The 16,503-nt window shown below is 42.1% G+C and overlaps 1 long non-coding RNA gene across 1 annotated transcript; it reads right to left on the minus strand.

Annotated features, from left to right (window-relative positions):
- Positions 1-3,218: 3,218 nt before the first annotated feature.
- On the minus strand, positions 3,219-16,159 carry LOC306644085. Its single transcript, XR_013759166.1, has 3 exons — positions 16,022-16,159; positions 9,577-9,693; positions 3,219-5,120 (listed from the first exon to the last, which is right to left on the minus strand). It is a non-coding gene; the product is annotated as an uncharacterized lncRNA (long non-coding RNA).
- Between the last annotated feature and the right edge of the window lie 344 nt (positions 16,160-16,503).

The following is a 16,503-nucleotide window of genomic DNA, read 5'->3' on the forward strand; positions in this document are numbered from 1 at the left end:
AGAATGTTAGAGCTGAAGGGAAATCTAGACATGACCTAATCCAACCAGGTTGTTCTACAAACAGGGAAACTAAAGTTCAACAAGACCAGTTCACAAGATCACACAAGATTGCTCAAGACCACACAGCTCGCAGGTCTTATACTTCAATTACAGTGCATTAATTATGACCAATGTTTATTGAGCAATTATTTACTATGGGCCAGACAGCAGGCCTAAATGCTATGTTTTCATTTAATTCTCTGTATTATCTGTCTGTCTTATTTAATTCTCAGAACGACCCAATGAGATCAGGCAAGTATTAAACTCATTTTGCAAAAACTAAGTCTTCAAGAGGGAAATAATTCGGCTTAATCATACAGAAAGTGAGGAGTGAGGTAGTGAGACTGGAGAATGGGCTTTTAACCATGATGCCATTCTGCCTTATTGGTAGTTGGTGCTCAATGAAGGCCGAGGTCTTACAAGTTCAATTTCCTTATCTGTGAAATGAGGAATAACTTAGTTTGCCAAATTTTGAAGGCTGACATGGAAAACATGTTTGATACCACGAAGCTCTGTAGACTGGGGGATCCAGTAGGGAAGATGGCTTTGTGTTGTCGGAGGCATTTTCCTGACACCAAGTGTGTCATTTGCAGATGCTTTCCCTGTATCTGAAACGCCTTTGCACATTCCATCCATTGGCATCCATCTGCAGGCTCAGTCTTGCTCTTCCAGAGAGTCTTATCAGTCTCCCCAGGATGACACCTGCCCCTCAATTCATCTTTATTCCTTGCACTGGTATATTTTATCTTTATCTTTTTTAAAAAAAAATTCTCATTGGTATTTTAAATATGGGACTTGCTTCCCCATGTTTTAACTTGTTGACCGTCCTGGTCTGTCAGGCAGAGACTGGCTCTGCTCATGTCTACTTCCAGGAACCTGCTATAGAGGGCCCCTCTGTTCTGACTCACCTAGAGGTGTTTGCTGCAGCTTCATTAGCACTGGCAGGGTGGGCTGTAAGTACTATCATCGCCAGGCTGAATGACAAGAGGACTGTGCTGGCTGAACCTCAGGCTAGCCCATGGTCCCACAGTGATCTGTCAGCACTCAACAAGTGCCCAGTCTTCTGTGCTACCCTGACACTTCGTCTCCCCATGATTCGGGCCAGAGGATCCAGGATCCACCTCACTTTGTCTTACAGTGGCCTCAACTTTGGCTGAGGCAACCATCAGTTATTTTTTTCTGGAGTACCCAAAACCTTTGGAAATGATCAGGAGATTTCTTGGGGCTGCCAGCTTATAACTTCTTGAAATTTGGGGAAATTATGTCTTTGAAGGGGTGAAGCCTTCCTGGAGGAGGAGGAAGGATGTAGCCTTATAGAACTGCAGTTTTCTTAAGACTCCTTGACCAGAGCTGGATTTCATATAAGGGGGTAGTGCCTGGACCAGGAATCTTGCTGGTGCCCCTACTCTTTCTCTCTCTCTCTCTCTCTGTATCTGTTTATGATTACTTTGGGATTGACTGACTTCTTCTTCCTCCTAAGCAGAGCCCTTTGGGAATGTGGCCCTGGTATACTTCTGGAATGTTACAGTCAGTCTATACCCTCCAGCCCTGGAGGATTTTCTTTCCCTAGTGCTTGCTGCTAATGGCTCTCCTTAGTTTGCTCGACATTGAGTTCTGGGCTAGGGATAAAACAGTTCCCTTCGCTGGCTGGGAGGGCATTGCTTGCTCACCAGCGGCTAAACCCTACAGGAGCTGTTTTTTGACACAGGAATGAGGATGAGCTGTGTCTGGCTTGGTGTATCTTGCATAGTTCAAAGACTTATGCACACACACCCTCCGGGGGCTTCATGAAGTGACTTCCCTCCCTTGCATGACGCAGGGTAAGCTCTTGCACATGGGACTCACAGGCAGAGGCAAGTTTGGATGTGAGTCAAATGGTCACTCTGACTCTGGCTGCTCCAGGGAACTGAATTTGGTCCAGGGATGGCTCCCAAGATCCAGGCTGCACAGCTAAGGCTCACAGGGAAAGTACACAGTTGCCAGAGGTTTTGGCAACCCCATGGGGAATTTCCTTTTCCTTCTTCTCTTTGCCCTTGTACATCCTGCTTTCTCTTGGGGCCATAGCTCAGCTGAGGAGTCTCCTTCTCTATGACACTGCTGTGGTCATGTCACCCAGGTGCTCTAACTATAACAGGTGCCATGAGAGGCATCACAGGTCATGCCCAGGTCAGGCAGCAAATGGGTGATGTTAGACTGGTGACGACAGGCCCAGCCCAGGCCCAGACCCAGACCCAGGCCCAGGACCAGACCCAGGCCTTGGCCCCTGGGCCAAGAGACACTTTTTTATTCTCATTTCAAGAAGGAGCACTTTTATTTCAGGCTTTGCATCTCTTGAATGGATGCAATCGGTCTGCTTTTTCCTGGGGAAAAACAGAGAAGCCAGGAGCAGGAGCAGTAATACTTTTTATGGTCCTTTGAAAACCATAAGGATCCATGCTAAGGAGTTCACTGAATAATATATATGCAAGATTCCATGGTTTTCCAGATGCGTGAACTCCAAACCCACTTACTTCTCTTCCACTCTCAGGAGCATGTCAGAATGAAAGTGATAGTGACTTTATCAAGAAGGCAATCCCAAAGTTCTCCCCAATTATTAAAACAAAATAAATTATGTTCAAATCACCAGTTACTATGAGGAACCATTTACCTGTGGCAAATGACATATCTGATTGGGATACACAGCTGCATTCCAACACATGCTGAGAACTGACTCACAGAAGCCAACATGGATAATAGATGGTCCTACAAAGTTTACTGATTTGAGCGTGAGCTTTGTCTCCCTAGCAATATTGTAGGATTGTCGTATGTGTTAGGGCTGGGAGGAATATTAAAGGCATCTAATTCAATCTCCTTATTTCATTGATGAGGAAAACATGGTTCAGAAAGGTAAAATGACTTGCTGAAGGCCACACAGTGAATTATGAGCTAGTAACAAAATAAGGTTTCCCAACTTTTATTCTAGTGCACCTTCCCCTTTATGATATCTGTATCATCATACTGTACTGGTCACATGTCCTGTTCATAAAAAGATCCAGAGAAGGAGATACCAAACCTCACTTGGGCACAATTTCCATAAGATGAAGAATGAATTCATCATTATAAGTGCAACCTGGTCTGAGAGTTTTACTCTACGGTCTGATCCTTCCTTAATACATCTGGCATTTCTATCACAAACTTTTTTATATTGGAGAATATTTGAAAGCAACTCAATTGTCCAAAGTGGGGTTTGGCAGAATATGTGGTGGCATATCCTGGTAATGCATTATCACACAGTTACTTGAAATGTTGCTATAAAATTAATAGTTATCAACATGGGGAAATACAAAAGAATGTTATGTGTGAAACAGCAAAGTGCTCAAGTATGTAAGAGGTGTGACTTTAATATGGAAAAAATAAATTCATGCATACCAGAAATATTTGAAGGATACCAAAACATTAATAATTGTTGTCTCTGGGTATTACATTATGGAATGATCTTTATTTTCTTACTTTCTATGTTTTCCATTTTTTAATGAAGTTTATCACTTTTATATCAGGGAGAAACAAAAGAGGTTATTTTTTAAAAAGGTGGTCTGCAATGGGAGGATTTATACCCAGTCCTCTTCAAAAGCCTCTTGAGAATGCATGTTATCTTACAAAGCAAATTCAGATCTTCACATGACTTGTAAAACTGACCCTGGAAAATAGGAGTTTTGATTAAAGGATAGATAGGGTGAATTCAAAACTGGAATCCTCTTTCATTTATTGATCTAGGTCAGAACATTTGATCTCTCTCTGTTCTCAGTCTTCCTTCCTCCCAAATGGGTATAATCCATCTGCATTCCCCAGGAGGAGGGAAAGAGATAAGTGCAGGGAGGGGCATGTCTCATACTCATAAAGAGCCCAGAGTGACCCATAGAAACTCCATTCAGGCTTCCAGGATGTAAAGAGAGATGCCTGGATCTTGCTTCTCAGCATTCTTGCTGGGTTGGAAGTGAGTCGTGAAAATCTCTTGGCCAGTACTTTGGATGAAATAATCTAATTGAATAGGTTTGTTCACCTTCAACAAACGGATCAGGGGACTTTGGAGGAGCCTGAGGTTTCTGTCACCATGCCATTTAGGCCTGCATCTCCATCCTAGGGAACATATTTGCTGCTGGGGCTCACATTAGTTCTTCTCAGAGAGGGAGGTTTTGGGTGCATCCTCCGCCTATACTCCCAAGTGATCAGAAGAACCTGAGGTTCATGTGTGGTTCCATGTGTGCAAAATCCAGCTGAGGGGTTTTTCTCCCTCTCAGCTCTTTCCTGAGCCGCTTGAGAAATGGGCAGACTGTCTTGCAACCAGGAAAAGTGCCAAGCTGAAGGGAGGGAGAAGAGAGACCTCCCTCCCACCAACCAATGTGAAAAGCATGGCCTTCCTCGAGAGTGGATCCAGCGTGGTTCTGAGCATGGGCCATGCACCACTCTGACCTGATTCAGGAGGGTTTGAAAGGCTAAGCCACTCATTCCTATTCCAGACCTTCACAGATTAGGGCTGCTGGTCGATACAATCTCTACTCTGGAAAATAGCAACCGGATCATAGTTGGTTTTGCACACTGCCTCCAACTGGGGATGAGGTCTCTTCTGTTGCATCTCAGAACTGAGCACTAGATGACCTGAGCAGCAGGCTTCAGGGTAGACCTCTGACATCTGGTCACTTGGTTCCTTTCCAGCCTAGACATTGACAGAAAAGTCTGGAAGACAATCAGGGTGGGTCCTTCTGGACCGACTTTAATCTCTGTTTTTCTTGATCCTATTGCCCCTCAGAAACACAAAAGTCTTACAAATGGAACTAATGGCAGGTCTTGAAAGTCTCTGCTGGTGGCATCCTCGTGGCTTTCAGGGCTCAGCTCTAGGCTTATTTTCACAGAAATTGTTCCTTTACCCTCCCTTTACTACTCTTTCTGGTCTCCGCAGCCTGCATTTCCCATGGCAGGTTAAGCTCCACTTATTTTGGCTCTCTTTGTATGTTGGTTGTCCACCTGTCCATCTGCACCCTAAAAACTCCACAGCACCTTTACCATGCTTGCCTGGTGCAGTCACCCAATAAATGCTTGATGGTCTGAAAAATGAAAGGGTACAGTTTTGCCAGTTGCTTAGACACCTTCTTATCCCATCCTCTCCCCAGTTCTTAGCCTGGCTCTGGCAGGATGAGGCAATCCATAGGTTAAGCAATAAATGAGACAAGTTAGTAAGAGGAATATGTAGCAGCCTCCACCTTTGAGGGACTTACAGTGGAACTACAGATAAAGCATCACTGTGATCATTGGCTCTAGAATGTTCCCCAAAGGCTCATATGTTGACAGTTTGGCCCCTAGCTGGTGGGGCTATTGGGAGGTGGTAGAAACTTTAGGAGACAGGGCCTAGTTGGAGAAAGTAGGTCACTGGGGAAGTGCCCTTGCAGGATATATCTTGTGCCTGCCTTCCTTTCACTTTCTGAATCCTGGCCACCATAAGCTGAGAGACTTTGCTCCACCTTGACCTCCTTTTTTTTTTTTTTTTTTTTCTTTTTTGTAGCAGGGATTGCAACTAGGGGTGCTTGACCACTGAGCCATGTCCCCAGCCTTATTTTTAAATTTTTTTGAGACAGGATCTCGCTAAGTTGCTTCAGGCCTTGCTAAGTTGCTGAGGCTGGTTTTGAACTTGTGGTCCTCCTGCCTCCACCTCCCCAGCCAGTGGGATTACAGGCACATACCAGTTCACCCAATGCTTTGATGCTGTGCCTCACCACAGGCCCAGAAACAATGGAGCTAGCCACTATAGACTGAAACCTCTGAAAGTGTAAGCCAACTCTTTTGAGTTGTTTTTCTCAGGGATTTTGTCACAGTGGTGGAAAGTTGACTAACAAAATTACTCACCCGGAGCTGCTGGAGAGCCAATTTGGACAGTGGCAGAAATTATGGTTTAGGTATGGGTAGTGTCAGAGGTCTTTCTGATGAAGGCAGGATTTTCCTCAAAGCCTTAACACTGGGTAGGATTCTGATGAAACAGTCTATGATTTTCCAAGCATGTAGAGAGATGTACTTGGGGTTTGTGTTAGAAGATTTTATTTCATTTTCTAGCACTGACCTGCAATATATCTTGGACAGGCCACCTAACCCCTCAAACCTTCTATTTTAAAAAATAGGAATCATAAAAAAGATCTGCTTGGCTTACTTATGGAACAGAAGGTAACATAAAGACTGTGAAAACCCTTTGCAAATGATAAAATGCTGTATAAATACTACCTCTTAACATTTTCCTTATCAGAAGACTGTGAGGATGCAAGATCTGCTTCTGAGATTGCAAAGGCACTTCACCTCTTTGTTTCAGAGCTGCTGGTTGCCTGATTTCCTGTATAACTTCATGGCATCTTTTGGACCCTTTTTGAGTTTTGCCTGAATTTTAACCTTGCATACTGTGATAATTTTCAATGCATTCTAGCGCTTTAAAAACTATCTTTTAATGATAATGGATAATCATCAAAAATTTTACATGATTATGTAATGCCACAGACAAGTTTTAGCTTGTATGTGTGCACCTACATACAAATACACATCAAAACACAATTTTCTCAAATCCAAACACCCTTGCTGCCTGCAGTACTATTGTCTTCCCTTCCTTTTCTTAGACAACCGCTCGCATTAAAACAATCTGGTTGCAACTACTAAATTGATTTCATATCTTACTGAAAGATGGATTTTAAAACCCCATTCTACAGTACAAAAAAACCATTTCAAAAGATGAGATGTGTGGATCAGCAATGTAGAGAAGAAGATATTAACGAGGGCTAGATTCAATTCAGGTCACAAAGTTGGTGATTTAGAGGAGGAAAGGATGAGCTTGGGTTCATAAAGTTTTCTTGGAGAATGAATCCCTGCCTTCAGCTCCTGGTACACAGAGGATGCTGGTTATGGTTGGAGAATCAGGTGGAGCAGTGTTGGTAGTCAGGAGGCCATGGGATGCGTGATAGGCTAACTATGGCAGAAAGAATGGAGGTTTAGGACAGCAGAAAGTTAAAGGAATTGTGCTGAGCAGTTTTGGGAAGTCAGGTTTGTTATGTAGTATGATCAAGGCTTGAAAGCCAGGCTGATACAAATAAAATTGATAGGGCAACTGGACTTGATGTGGTAGGACAAGGGATGCCATTGGCAGTCCTTGAATAGGAGGCCCACTTGTTGAAAGCAGTTTTGGGAAGGGTAATCCGGTAGTAGTAATGGGGACCAGCATTTCTTCAGATCAGAGGAATGTGTTTCTTTTTTCTTGTAAAGGATGTGTCACATATTTCCCCTAATATCCTCAAAAAGATGAAGTGGACTAGGATGGACCAAACTAACTTTTCCTTTCTTTCCTTCTTTCCTTCCTTCCTTCTCTGTCCCTTGTTTTTTTCTTCCTTTTTTTTTTCATGAACAGGCTATTAGCATGGCTTATACAGTAAAGCTTGATTTTTCCTTCTTCCTTTATGTGTAGATAAAGCATCCTTTGTCACATTCCTACATTTAAAGTATCTACAAGAAACATGTGATGTCCTACTGGAAATACACATCAGACCACTTCCTAGGCCTGTTAATAGCGTCCTCTAATAGGAATTCTCTAGCTGAACTGTGGCCACCATTCACAGCATTTTGCAATGCCAGAGGTTCCTTTGTGAATCCACAAACAAATGAAAATTGGGATTATAAAAACAATTGATTTGTTTATGAACTTAGAATTTTTAGGAAGAAGCACAGGTATATGATATCTCTAACACAAGGTTTGCAACAACATCTAGGTTAACAGTCAGCCTGGGGCATCTCTGTGTCTAAGCAGAGACCTGTGGTAGCACATTCTAAAGATGGCTGTAAGATTCCTCCCTCCTGGTGCACATGCCACTTATCATCTTGAGTGGTTGGTACCTGTGAATACAAAAGGAGATCCCTCTTGAGATTTGGTTAAATTATATTGCGAAGGTTAAGATATTGTGCAGATGAAATTAAGGCCCCTAATTAGGTGAATGTGAGATTATCCTGGGTGGGTTTGACCAAACAGACAAATCTTAAGAATAAATCAGAGAGATTTCTCTTACTGGCCTTTAAGAAGCAAAAAATGACACTGTGACCGCTTCTAGAAAGCAACATGACAAAGATATGAATGTGACTCTTGTAGCTGAGAGTGATCCCTGTCTAGCATCTGGTAAAATATGTGGGGACAGAAGTAAATGAATACTGCCAACAGTGAGCTCGAAAGTGGACCGCAAACTTCAGTTAAGAAGGCAGCTCTCCTGACACCTTGATTTCAGCCTTATGAGATCCTGAGAAGAGGACTCAGCTAACCTGTATGTACACTTCTGATTGAGCATGATCTCTGGGGATCTCATCCCTTTCTCAAGAATTTGATTATATTTCTTCAACTTCTTCTATCTAAGAAGTTGAGGTAGTAAAAGGTTATTGTCTAAAGCTATTATGTTTGCTCTAATTTGTTACACAGAATAGAAAACAGATAGGGACTTAATATATCATTGGCATGGGAAAACATTCTTAGATATGAATAAGAAAGGACTTTAAAAATTAGAATTCAGAACAAGCCGATTATGGTAAAGGGTTAGAAGAAATACAATCAAATTCTTAAGAAAGGGATGAGATCCCCAGAGATCATGCTCAATCATGACTAGATACCACTACATCACAAAGTTTTATTTTCTGGGTGAAGTATGCAAGTTTGGGGCCAGAGCTGAATTGCTCAAGAGGTTGGGAAGGCAGAGAGCTACCACCTGAACTGTCACTTTCTTCTAACTTGCATGTGGTTCCTCTCTTAAACACAAGATGAAGGATGAACTCATTTGTTTATAAAAACTGTAAGCTTAAAGGAGCATTGACTTCTTAGCCACTTGGGTCCATACCCAATTATTAACCTCCTCAGAGTCCTCTGTTGTTTGATCTGGTCTTGGAAGCCTCAATGACATCAATCAGTTCCCTTCTGCCTTCTTTGAAGTAGAAAGACTCCATTGCTATCACTTGGCTTAGCAATGAAGGCTTGATGCTCCTAAGAAGCCTTCCGTTGTGGAAAGCATAACCGGGCACAGGGTTAATGCACACAGGGATGTATTGCTGAGGGAGATATTCAGCAAGAAAGAGGACAGAGGAAGAAGGACGTCTGCACCTGAGGTAATGGGCACACTTGCCACTGGTTCCATAGCATGTGGAGATAGATTAACTGACTGGAAGTTGGAGCCTCTCACTCGGTAGGCTTGTTTTCCATCTGAGATTATTCAAATGGTCCTGCTCTGTTAGACTGATTGTGGGAAACTGAGCTCAAAGGCAAGATGGAGGAACCCATAGTCGGTAGCCCATACATAAAGAACAAGAAGGGATTGGTGTTAGCTTAGAGCTTATTTACAACCTCCCTTGAGAGGACGTGGCATAACAAACCCCTGCATCAGAGGCTGGGATAATGAGGGGGATGACCCCGGGTTGGAACAGTGTCCCACTCCTTGTGTTCTTCGTGGTGTGTGCGACACTGACCGAGAGCCGGGATTTTCTGATTGTCTCCGCCACACTGACCTTTGGTGTGTTTGCTTTTCAGGAGGTTTGGCGAAGGCACGTTTGAACTCTGGGCTATGAGCAAGTTCAGTCCTCCTCCACTTTCCTTTTTTCTCCGCTCTTGCCCGAAACGGTTTGCTGAGTGACAAATAAACACAAGTTGTTTTTACAGGTGTAAAACCAACAGATCAAATGCTGGCCTGTGCCTGGGCTCGTGAATGGGGACTGTGTTGTGTTTGGAGAATACCACCACATCATTTACACTTGCAAACCCTTTGTAATCTTAATCTCTTTGTTGCTTTTATGTTATACTGGCCCCCCAAGGTTAAAGAAAGAGATTTAGACCTTAAACACAAATCCAGCCTTCAAGCTCTGGAATTATCTTTGCCTTTAAATGCAGCTGATCAATGCCCATTTCTTTTGAAAATAAAACCCTTTTGAACCTTGAAAGCCTTCTACTGTTGAGCTATGCCTAAGTGCCACATGGGGGAATGGGCAGAAAAGAGCCCATTTTTCCCTTAGTGCTTGCATTAGGGGTCCCAGAGTTCAGTCCGACGCAATCAATTTAATTGGCGCTAGCTCTGGTGACAAATTATGCTGGTTTACACTCCAGTGTAGCAGAGATTCCTCAAACGCAGGGGAAGAAGGGAGATACACTTCTTGGTCTCTACTTAAAGAGGGCAACAGTATTGGAAAAGGAGCACATTTAATTTATCACTGTCAGAGCAGGTGCAAAGTTTAATTCTAACTAAAAGCATTAAACAATTAACCCAGACAGTCAGGCCTCTGAAAATGCTCAGTAGCAGGGAACACAGGGACCAGATTACCAATGGAAACGTCGATGCTTCTCTTTTATTCCGCTGAATATCTTCTCGTCTTTTTTTTTTTTTTTTTTTTTTAAACAAAGAAAAGTCCCAGAAATACAATAACTTCTCAGGTCTTTTGGTAGATGTCTGAATTGAAAGGGTCAAACAGGATACCATCTTACACTCAAGGATCAACAAATAACTGTCCCTGGAGCCCTAGTTGATTAGCTGTGAGAAGAGAAATAAGAAGTCACTTGGTTTTGAAGTACTTATAGTCTGGTTGTCTACCTTCTTTATGCTGAAGTATGTTACTGTGCAGGATCTATTCTACTAATTTGAATTTTTCTGGAGTATCCTAACCCTTGGAGGTTATCTGTTATTTTGGAGGTGGAGAGGTAGATGAGCAAGGGGAAGAACTTGAAGATGGTAAGAACTTGGCAATGAATCCAGTTTGGACAGGGACATGAAACTTTCCTCACAGATACTTAATACACTGTCTTTTTGTGGTTGTTGAGTTGATCAGGGAATCATTGAATTTTAGGGCTGTTAGGTCCTTGGGGAATACTGAGGCTTAACCTGAGGCATTTTTACTGTAATTGTTGGGGCCCAGAGAGGGGGAAACTCCTGTTCAATGCTCGGTAGTTTCTACAAAACTCTCACAGCAGGCCAGCTTTTCTGACTAGGTGTAGCCAGGTAAAGATATGGACTCAGAAGTCTGTCTGACCTGCATTTGGATTTGGCTGTGCTTCCTACTTGAAATCTTGGACCTCTGTAAACTGGGTGATGGATGAGACGCCCTTTACAAGTGATATATATAATGTACTTGCCTGGGCCACGGACCCCAAGCCCACATCTGTGTTGGTTTCTTCCCTTCTTTTCCTTTAGGTGCTCAGATGAAATGAGGGGCTGCAGGTAAGGTACCTGCTCCAATGCCTGGCACACGTAATTTATTATAGTGCATCTCAGCAATTTAATAAACTAGGACAAAATAGTTAAACTTAGGATTCCAGTGCTTCGGGAGTTCAGAAGCATTATTTTTTTCTGGACTAGTTTATCAATTCAAACCTGTATTAGTGTGAGAAAAGCATAAAACTGAGTTTTTTTTTTTAATTTTATTTTATTTTAATGTTTGGCTTGAAAGTATTTGGACCTCACTCTGTATGACCTCCCACAGAACTTAGAGGTCATAGTGCTTCCTCCTCACTTTACGGATGAGGGATCATAAACCAAGATTGGTTCAACCCTTTACCAAGGACACAGTTGATCACTGTGGCTAGCCCCATCTGATGCCCCCAGGTCTGAGAGTTTCCCAGGTCAGGGTGGAAGTAGGGTTCAGGATCTTTATCACCCTTATCCCTAACTTGCAGAACGTCACAGTTCCATTGAACGCACTGTGAACACAGGGACCTGTTAGAAATTGTCATGCAAGTAATCCACTCTTGTGTGAGCTACCAGGTTTCTGTGTTGGAGAAAATTATGGTGGGCTCTAGCATTTTGTATAGTAACTAACTACTTTAAACACGAGATGCCCTTGCTTTTATCTTAAGTATAGTTTAGCATTGCAGAAAATTCAGAGGAAAGAAAGAAAAAGGAAGGAAGGCGACTGAGCTCCTTCCGAGACAGCTGGCATACTCCTATGATGGTCAAGAATTCAATGCCTGGATCTTAATTCCACATGCCTCAGTTTCCATTTTGTGGAAAGCTTCTTGATACTTTCTTTTCTTTGGTTTAGTGCTGACTGGAGTGTTTGCATGAAAGTCATTTCTAGAAGCTTGGGCTTACTGCTCATCCAATGTCAGGCAAAGGTGTCCACCAAGTGTCTTCTGCATATGTAGTTCCTTTTAATCCTTATAACTTGGTGATGTACGTTTTATTATTTCTATTTACAGAGATGGAAACCCCCACAGTCACCAGGAGAAGGGGCTCAGGATTTGAACTCTGTCCCATTCAAAACCTTTGTGTGCTCTTTGTAATCTACCTGTTGTTGTTCAGTGGCAATGGCCTAGGAGGAGAATTTCTACTACCAAAACTGGCATGTGACCCAAATCTCAGCAATCACAAAGACAGAAACTGCCCAAACAGGGCCTTGGACCATGAGGTGTTGATGTTTCTTCTTTGGATTCCATTGTAAGATGTTTTCCTCCTAAATTGGTTTGTCTTCATCATCTCACACATTTTTAATCAATCCTTGCCAGTGAGAACATGTTCAAAAGGGACCTCAAGGAGCTGATTACATGTTGCTCCCTGGGAAGAAATCCAGCCAGGATATTTCCCTCATGGGCCTGGTTAGCTTTTCGAAGTCCAGTAGCCGTATCTTGATGGTATTTGGTATTGTGAGGCTTGAAGGGCTAGAGACAATTGGACACCTTTTTTTAAAAAATATTTTGCTTTTTATTATTTAATAATTTTAAATAATTCTTTACAGACTGCATTTTGATTCATTGTACACAAATGGGGTACATCATTCCATATCTATGGTTGTACACAATGTAGATTCATATACCTTTTAGAAGAAGACAATGTGTGCACCTGGCAGAATTATAAAAAAGGGTAAACTGATGATTTGAGTGCTCACTCACTCCCTCACCTGTCAAGAAGAAAAGGTGAGACCTTGGCACTGGTGCTGCTGAGGTCTGGGGCCGGTGTGGCATGCCTTCCAATAGTGGCTAAGAAGTGTGTAATTCAAATTATTAGTCCAACTCCCAAAGCTCTCATTTATTATATCTAATTGCAAAATAAGGGCTCGTACATGCCTCTGTCCCAGTCCCTATTTCTCCATTATTTGCTTTACTCATTCATCTAGATTTAATTGCCATTTCACAGCAGTCCCCATGAAATCTGGTTAGATTGCCTGTTGCTACTATAATTTTGGAATGTTTATATAACTTAATGGTATTAATGAGAGCTACCCTTCTCTTGAGGTCTCTTAGTTTTGCTCCTCACTGGGCCTTTTCATCCTCATCCACACTGATCCTGGACAGCCTGCTCTGAGAGACACATACAAGGAGACCTCTTTCATAAGGGAGGGGTGAAGGCACAGCCCTCCTGTAAGTCATCCTTGGAGAAGGTCCAGGGACAGACCAGTCAGCCCTTCACATCTGTGGGTTCCACATCCACAGATTCAACCAAATGTGGACCCAAAATACTGAACCCCCAAATTGCATCTGTATGGAACATGTATTGACTTGAACCCATTGTCATGGGTCCCTGTACAAACAGAGAAACAACATGTATCCCATTTGTTTACAAAAAAAAAAAAAAAAGAATAGAGTGTAACAGCCATTTGTATAGCATTTACATTTTCCTAAGTATTTTAAGTAATCTAAGGATGATTTCAAGTATATAGGAAGTTGTGTGTAGGTTATATACAAATACTACATTATTTTGTATAAGCAACTTGAGCATCTGTGGATTTTGGTATTCTCTGGGGGTCCTGGATCTAATGCCTTGTGGATGCCCAGACATGATTGCATAGAAAAAAGTGAATGTTTTGTATGTATCTCAATTTGTGTTTGAATACTGCTGAATATAAAATATTTTAATGGATGAAAGAGAGGAAAATACAAGTTTGGGAGGTAAAAAGTTATATAATAACTTTTCTCCAAATTTAGAACATGTGTAGATGAGCGGGGTTATGTTTAAATATCCTCTTTATTGACCTTATCTTTTAAAGTAAAACGACAGGGAAAAAAATCCGAAAATACAAATAACAAAATGCATTTCCTTATGGCAGGATAAACATTCAGCTGTGTCGTTTGCAAGATCTCAGTAACATAAACAAAAATAAACCAAGCAATTTTCATAGTGAGTTTTTGTATTTAGTATATGAAGTATTTCTGGATTGTCATCAAGCCAGCATTTATGACCACTTTAGAGAAATAAAAATTTTAGTAACAGAAAATTATAACGTTGTCCAGCTCTTGATGGGGGACAAGGAGAGAGAGGAGACTACAAATGATCTTAAAAAAATAGAGATATATTTTCCAAGGCATGCGGGGACAGAATAGAGAAAGGGGCTTCCTGGGAGAGGTCTGAACTCAACACCAGCACGAAATTCCTCAGTTTTCAGTCCCACTTTGAGAAAGGCTGGCTTTCTGGGGCTAATCAAGCAGTCATTAAATCTTGTCTTAGAATTTATCCTGTCCATCTGAAAAATGGGAATTCTCTTGTTGTTTCATGTCTCTGGGCAAAAGCCTCAATCAAACCAGCCCAAGTTTTTATTTATTTTATTTTTTACCATCTTAGGAATAAGTCCATAGGAGCTGGGGTCATGGCTCATGGTAGAGCTACCGCGACTCGTACATGCAAGGCACTGAGTTCGATCCTTAGCACCACATAAGAATAAGTAAATAAAATAAAATAAAGGTATTGTGTCCATCTACGACTAAAAAAAAGTCCATATATTTGATCATAGGTCTGATTTATCACATAATTACAAAGTTTTCTTAGTGTAAAAAAAAAAAAAAAAAAAAAGGAAAAAGAAAAAAAAAATTATCTTAAACCCTGTTCAGTTGAACTCTGGGGAAAACATTAACCACACCTTATTCTTAGGGATCCTGTAGGAGCACAATCCCCTTTTCTTTCTGTGCTGAGGTTCCTCTATCTGCTCTCCTTCCACGCACATTTCATTTCTTCTTAATATTGTGCCTTGAATCAGAAACCGCCCTAACTGCCGCTGGGAGCTGTGCTCCATCGACCATTCCAACTCTCCAGAGGCACAGACGGGGCATATGACCTCTCGCTCCATCAGCCACTTCAAAGTCTCCAGACATTCTCCTTAGCTCTGAGCTCCATGTTTGCCCATGCATCTAGTTTCCTCCAGGGTGTCCTGATCCATCTTTCCCTCTTGTCCAGGTGGTGGTTTTCAAAACATGGTCTGAGAGTTGTTCTTTTATAGTGTTCATGTTCCCAGCATGTAAGGTGTGTAATTTTGATTCTGGCAGGAATTAATAATCTCCTTGTTATATTACTAATTAGTTTTTCATCAAAATCACTGTTAGGATCTATTCGTTGCTCTAGTCTGTTGAGGCTTTCCTCCCCCTCAGGTGACAAGCCAGAGTTGGTGACAGAGGTATTCCAAGGAGGTTTTAGCTTTATTAAAGGCTCCATGGACATATCTTTTCCTCCATTCAATTAAGAATTTCCCCTTAAACGATCCCAGCAGGAGCGAGGTGTTTTGACAGAGCTCCCTAAATAGCTCAATGTCTCCAGCAAGACCACTCTCATGTCCTTCTCATTTGGATCTGCTTACTGGGTTCTAGGCTTTGGAAAACGTTCAACTGTCATGTAGATAGACAGCAAAACTGTCTCATGAAGCTCCCTTATCTGCTTACACAAGTAGTAATTCCTCCCAACAATCAGTGATAGAAAAAGCATACTTGACTCCACCCAGGAGAATTTTGACTTAAGACTTGCTGGTCTCCTGGATCTGGTTAGGCAGTAGAATTCAATACCTTTGATCCAGTCAAATTTGTAAGAATGCACCCTGGTTGAAACAGAGTAGACCCATCTTATTTCTGACCCTGCCAGCTCTAGAATCTTCTTGAAGAAACAGTCCTTCCGCCCAACTGATTACTGTTTGCATTAACTCCTGCACAGTTCAAGATGAGTGACCTGGGAAGGATGTCATAGAAGGGCCCCACTGGGATAATGATGCTTACCTTTGTGGTCTAACACTGGGTTTCTTTACTTTTTCTGTGCAGCCGGGCTCCCAAGAGAATCATCATTGGTGTCTGGGTTTTGACTTTGAGCTCTCTCTGGGGCTGGGACTGGGACTGGGACTGGTCAGAATGAGAACCTCCAACCATAATGCTTGGAGGTGGAGCTCAGGACTTTTTGATTGTCTCTGGTAACCACAGCCCGCCTCTCCTTGTCATTATGTGGGTAGCAATTCTTGGGGTGGAGAGTTCTTCAGAGATGCTTATCTTTCTTCTCCACCTCCCAGAAAGTTTAACCCATTTGTGAGCACTTGCTGCTCACAAATTAAAAACAGCTGCAATGGAGCTTTAAGCTCCTGCCCATCTCCATTCTACTCAAGAGCTCAATTCAAAATGTAGCACATCTACCCAAGTGGTGGAGACAAAGTTTTCACTTTTGGGTGCCAATACCAATATGTGTCTCAGAAGTCTCATGCTTGTCCTTC

The sequence above is a fragment of the Sciurus vulgaris genome (assembly GCF_902686455.1).
Source record: "Sciurus vulgaris genome assembly, chromosome: 14".
Lineage (NCBI taxonomy): Eukaryota > Metazoa > Chordata > Mammalia > Rodentia > Sciuridae > Sciurus > Sciurus vulgaris.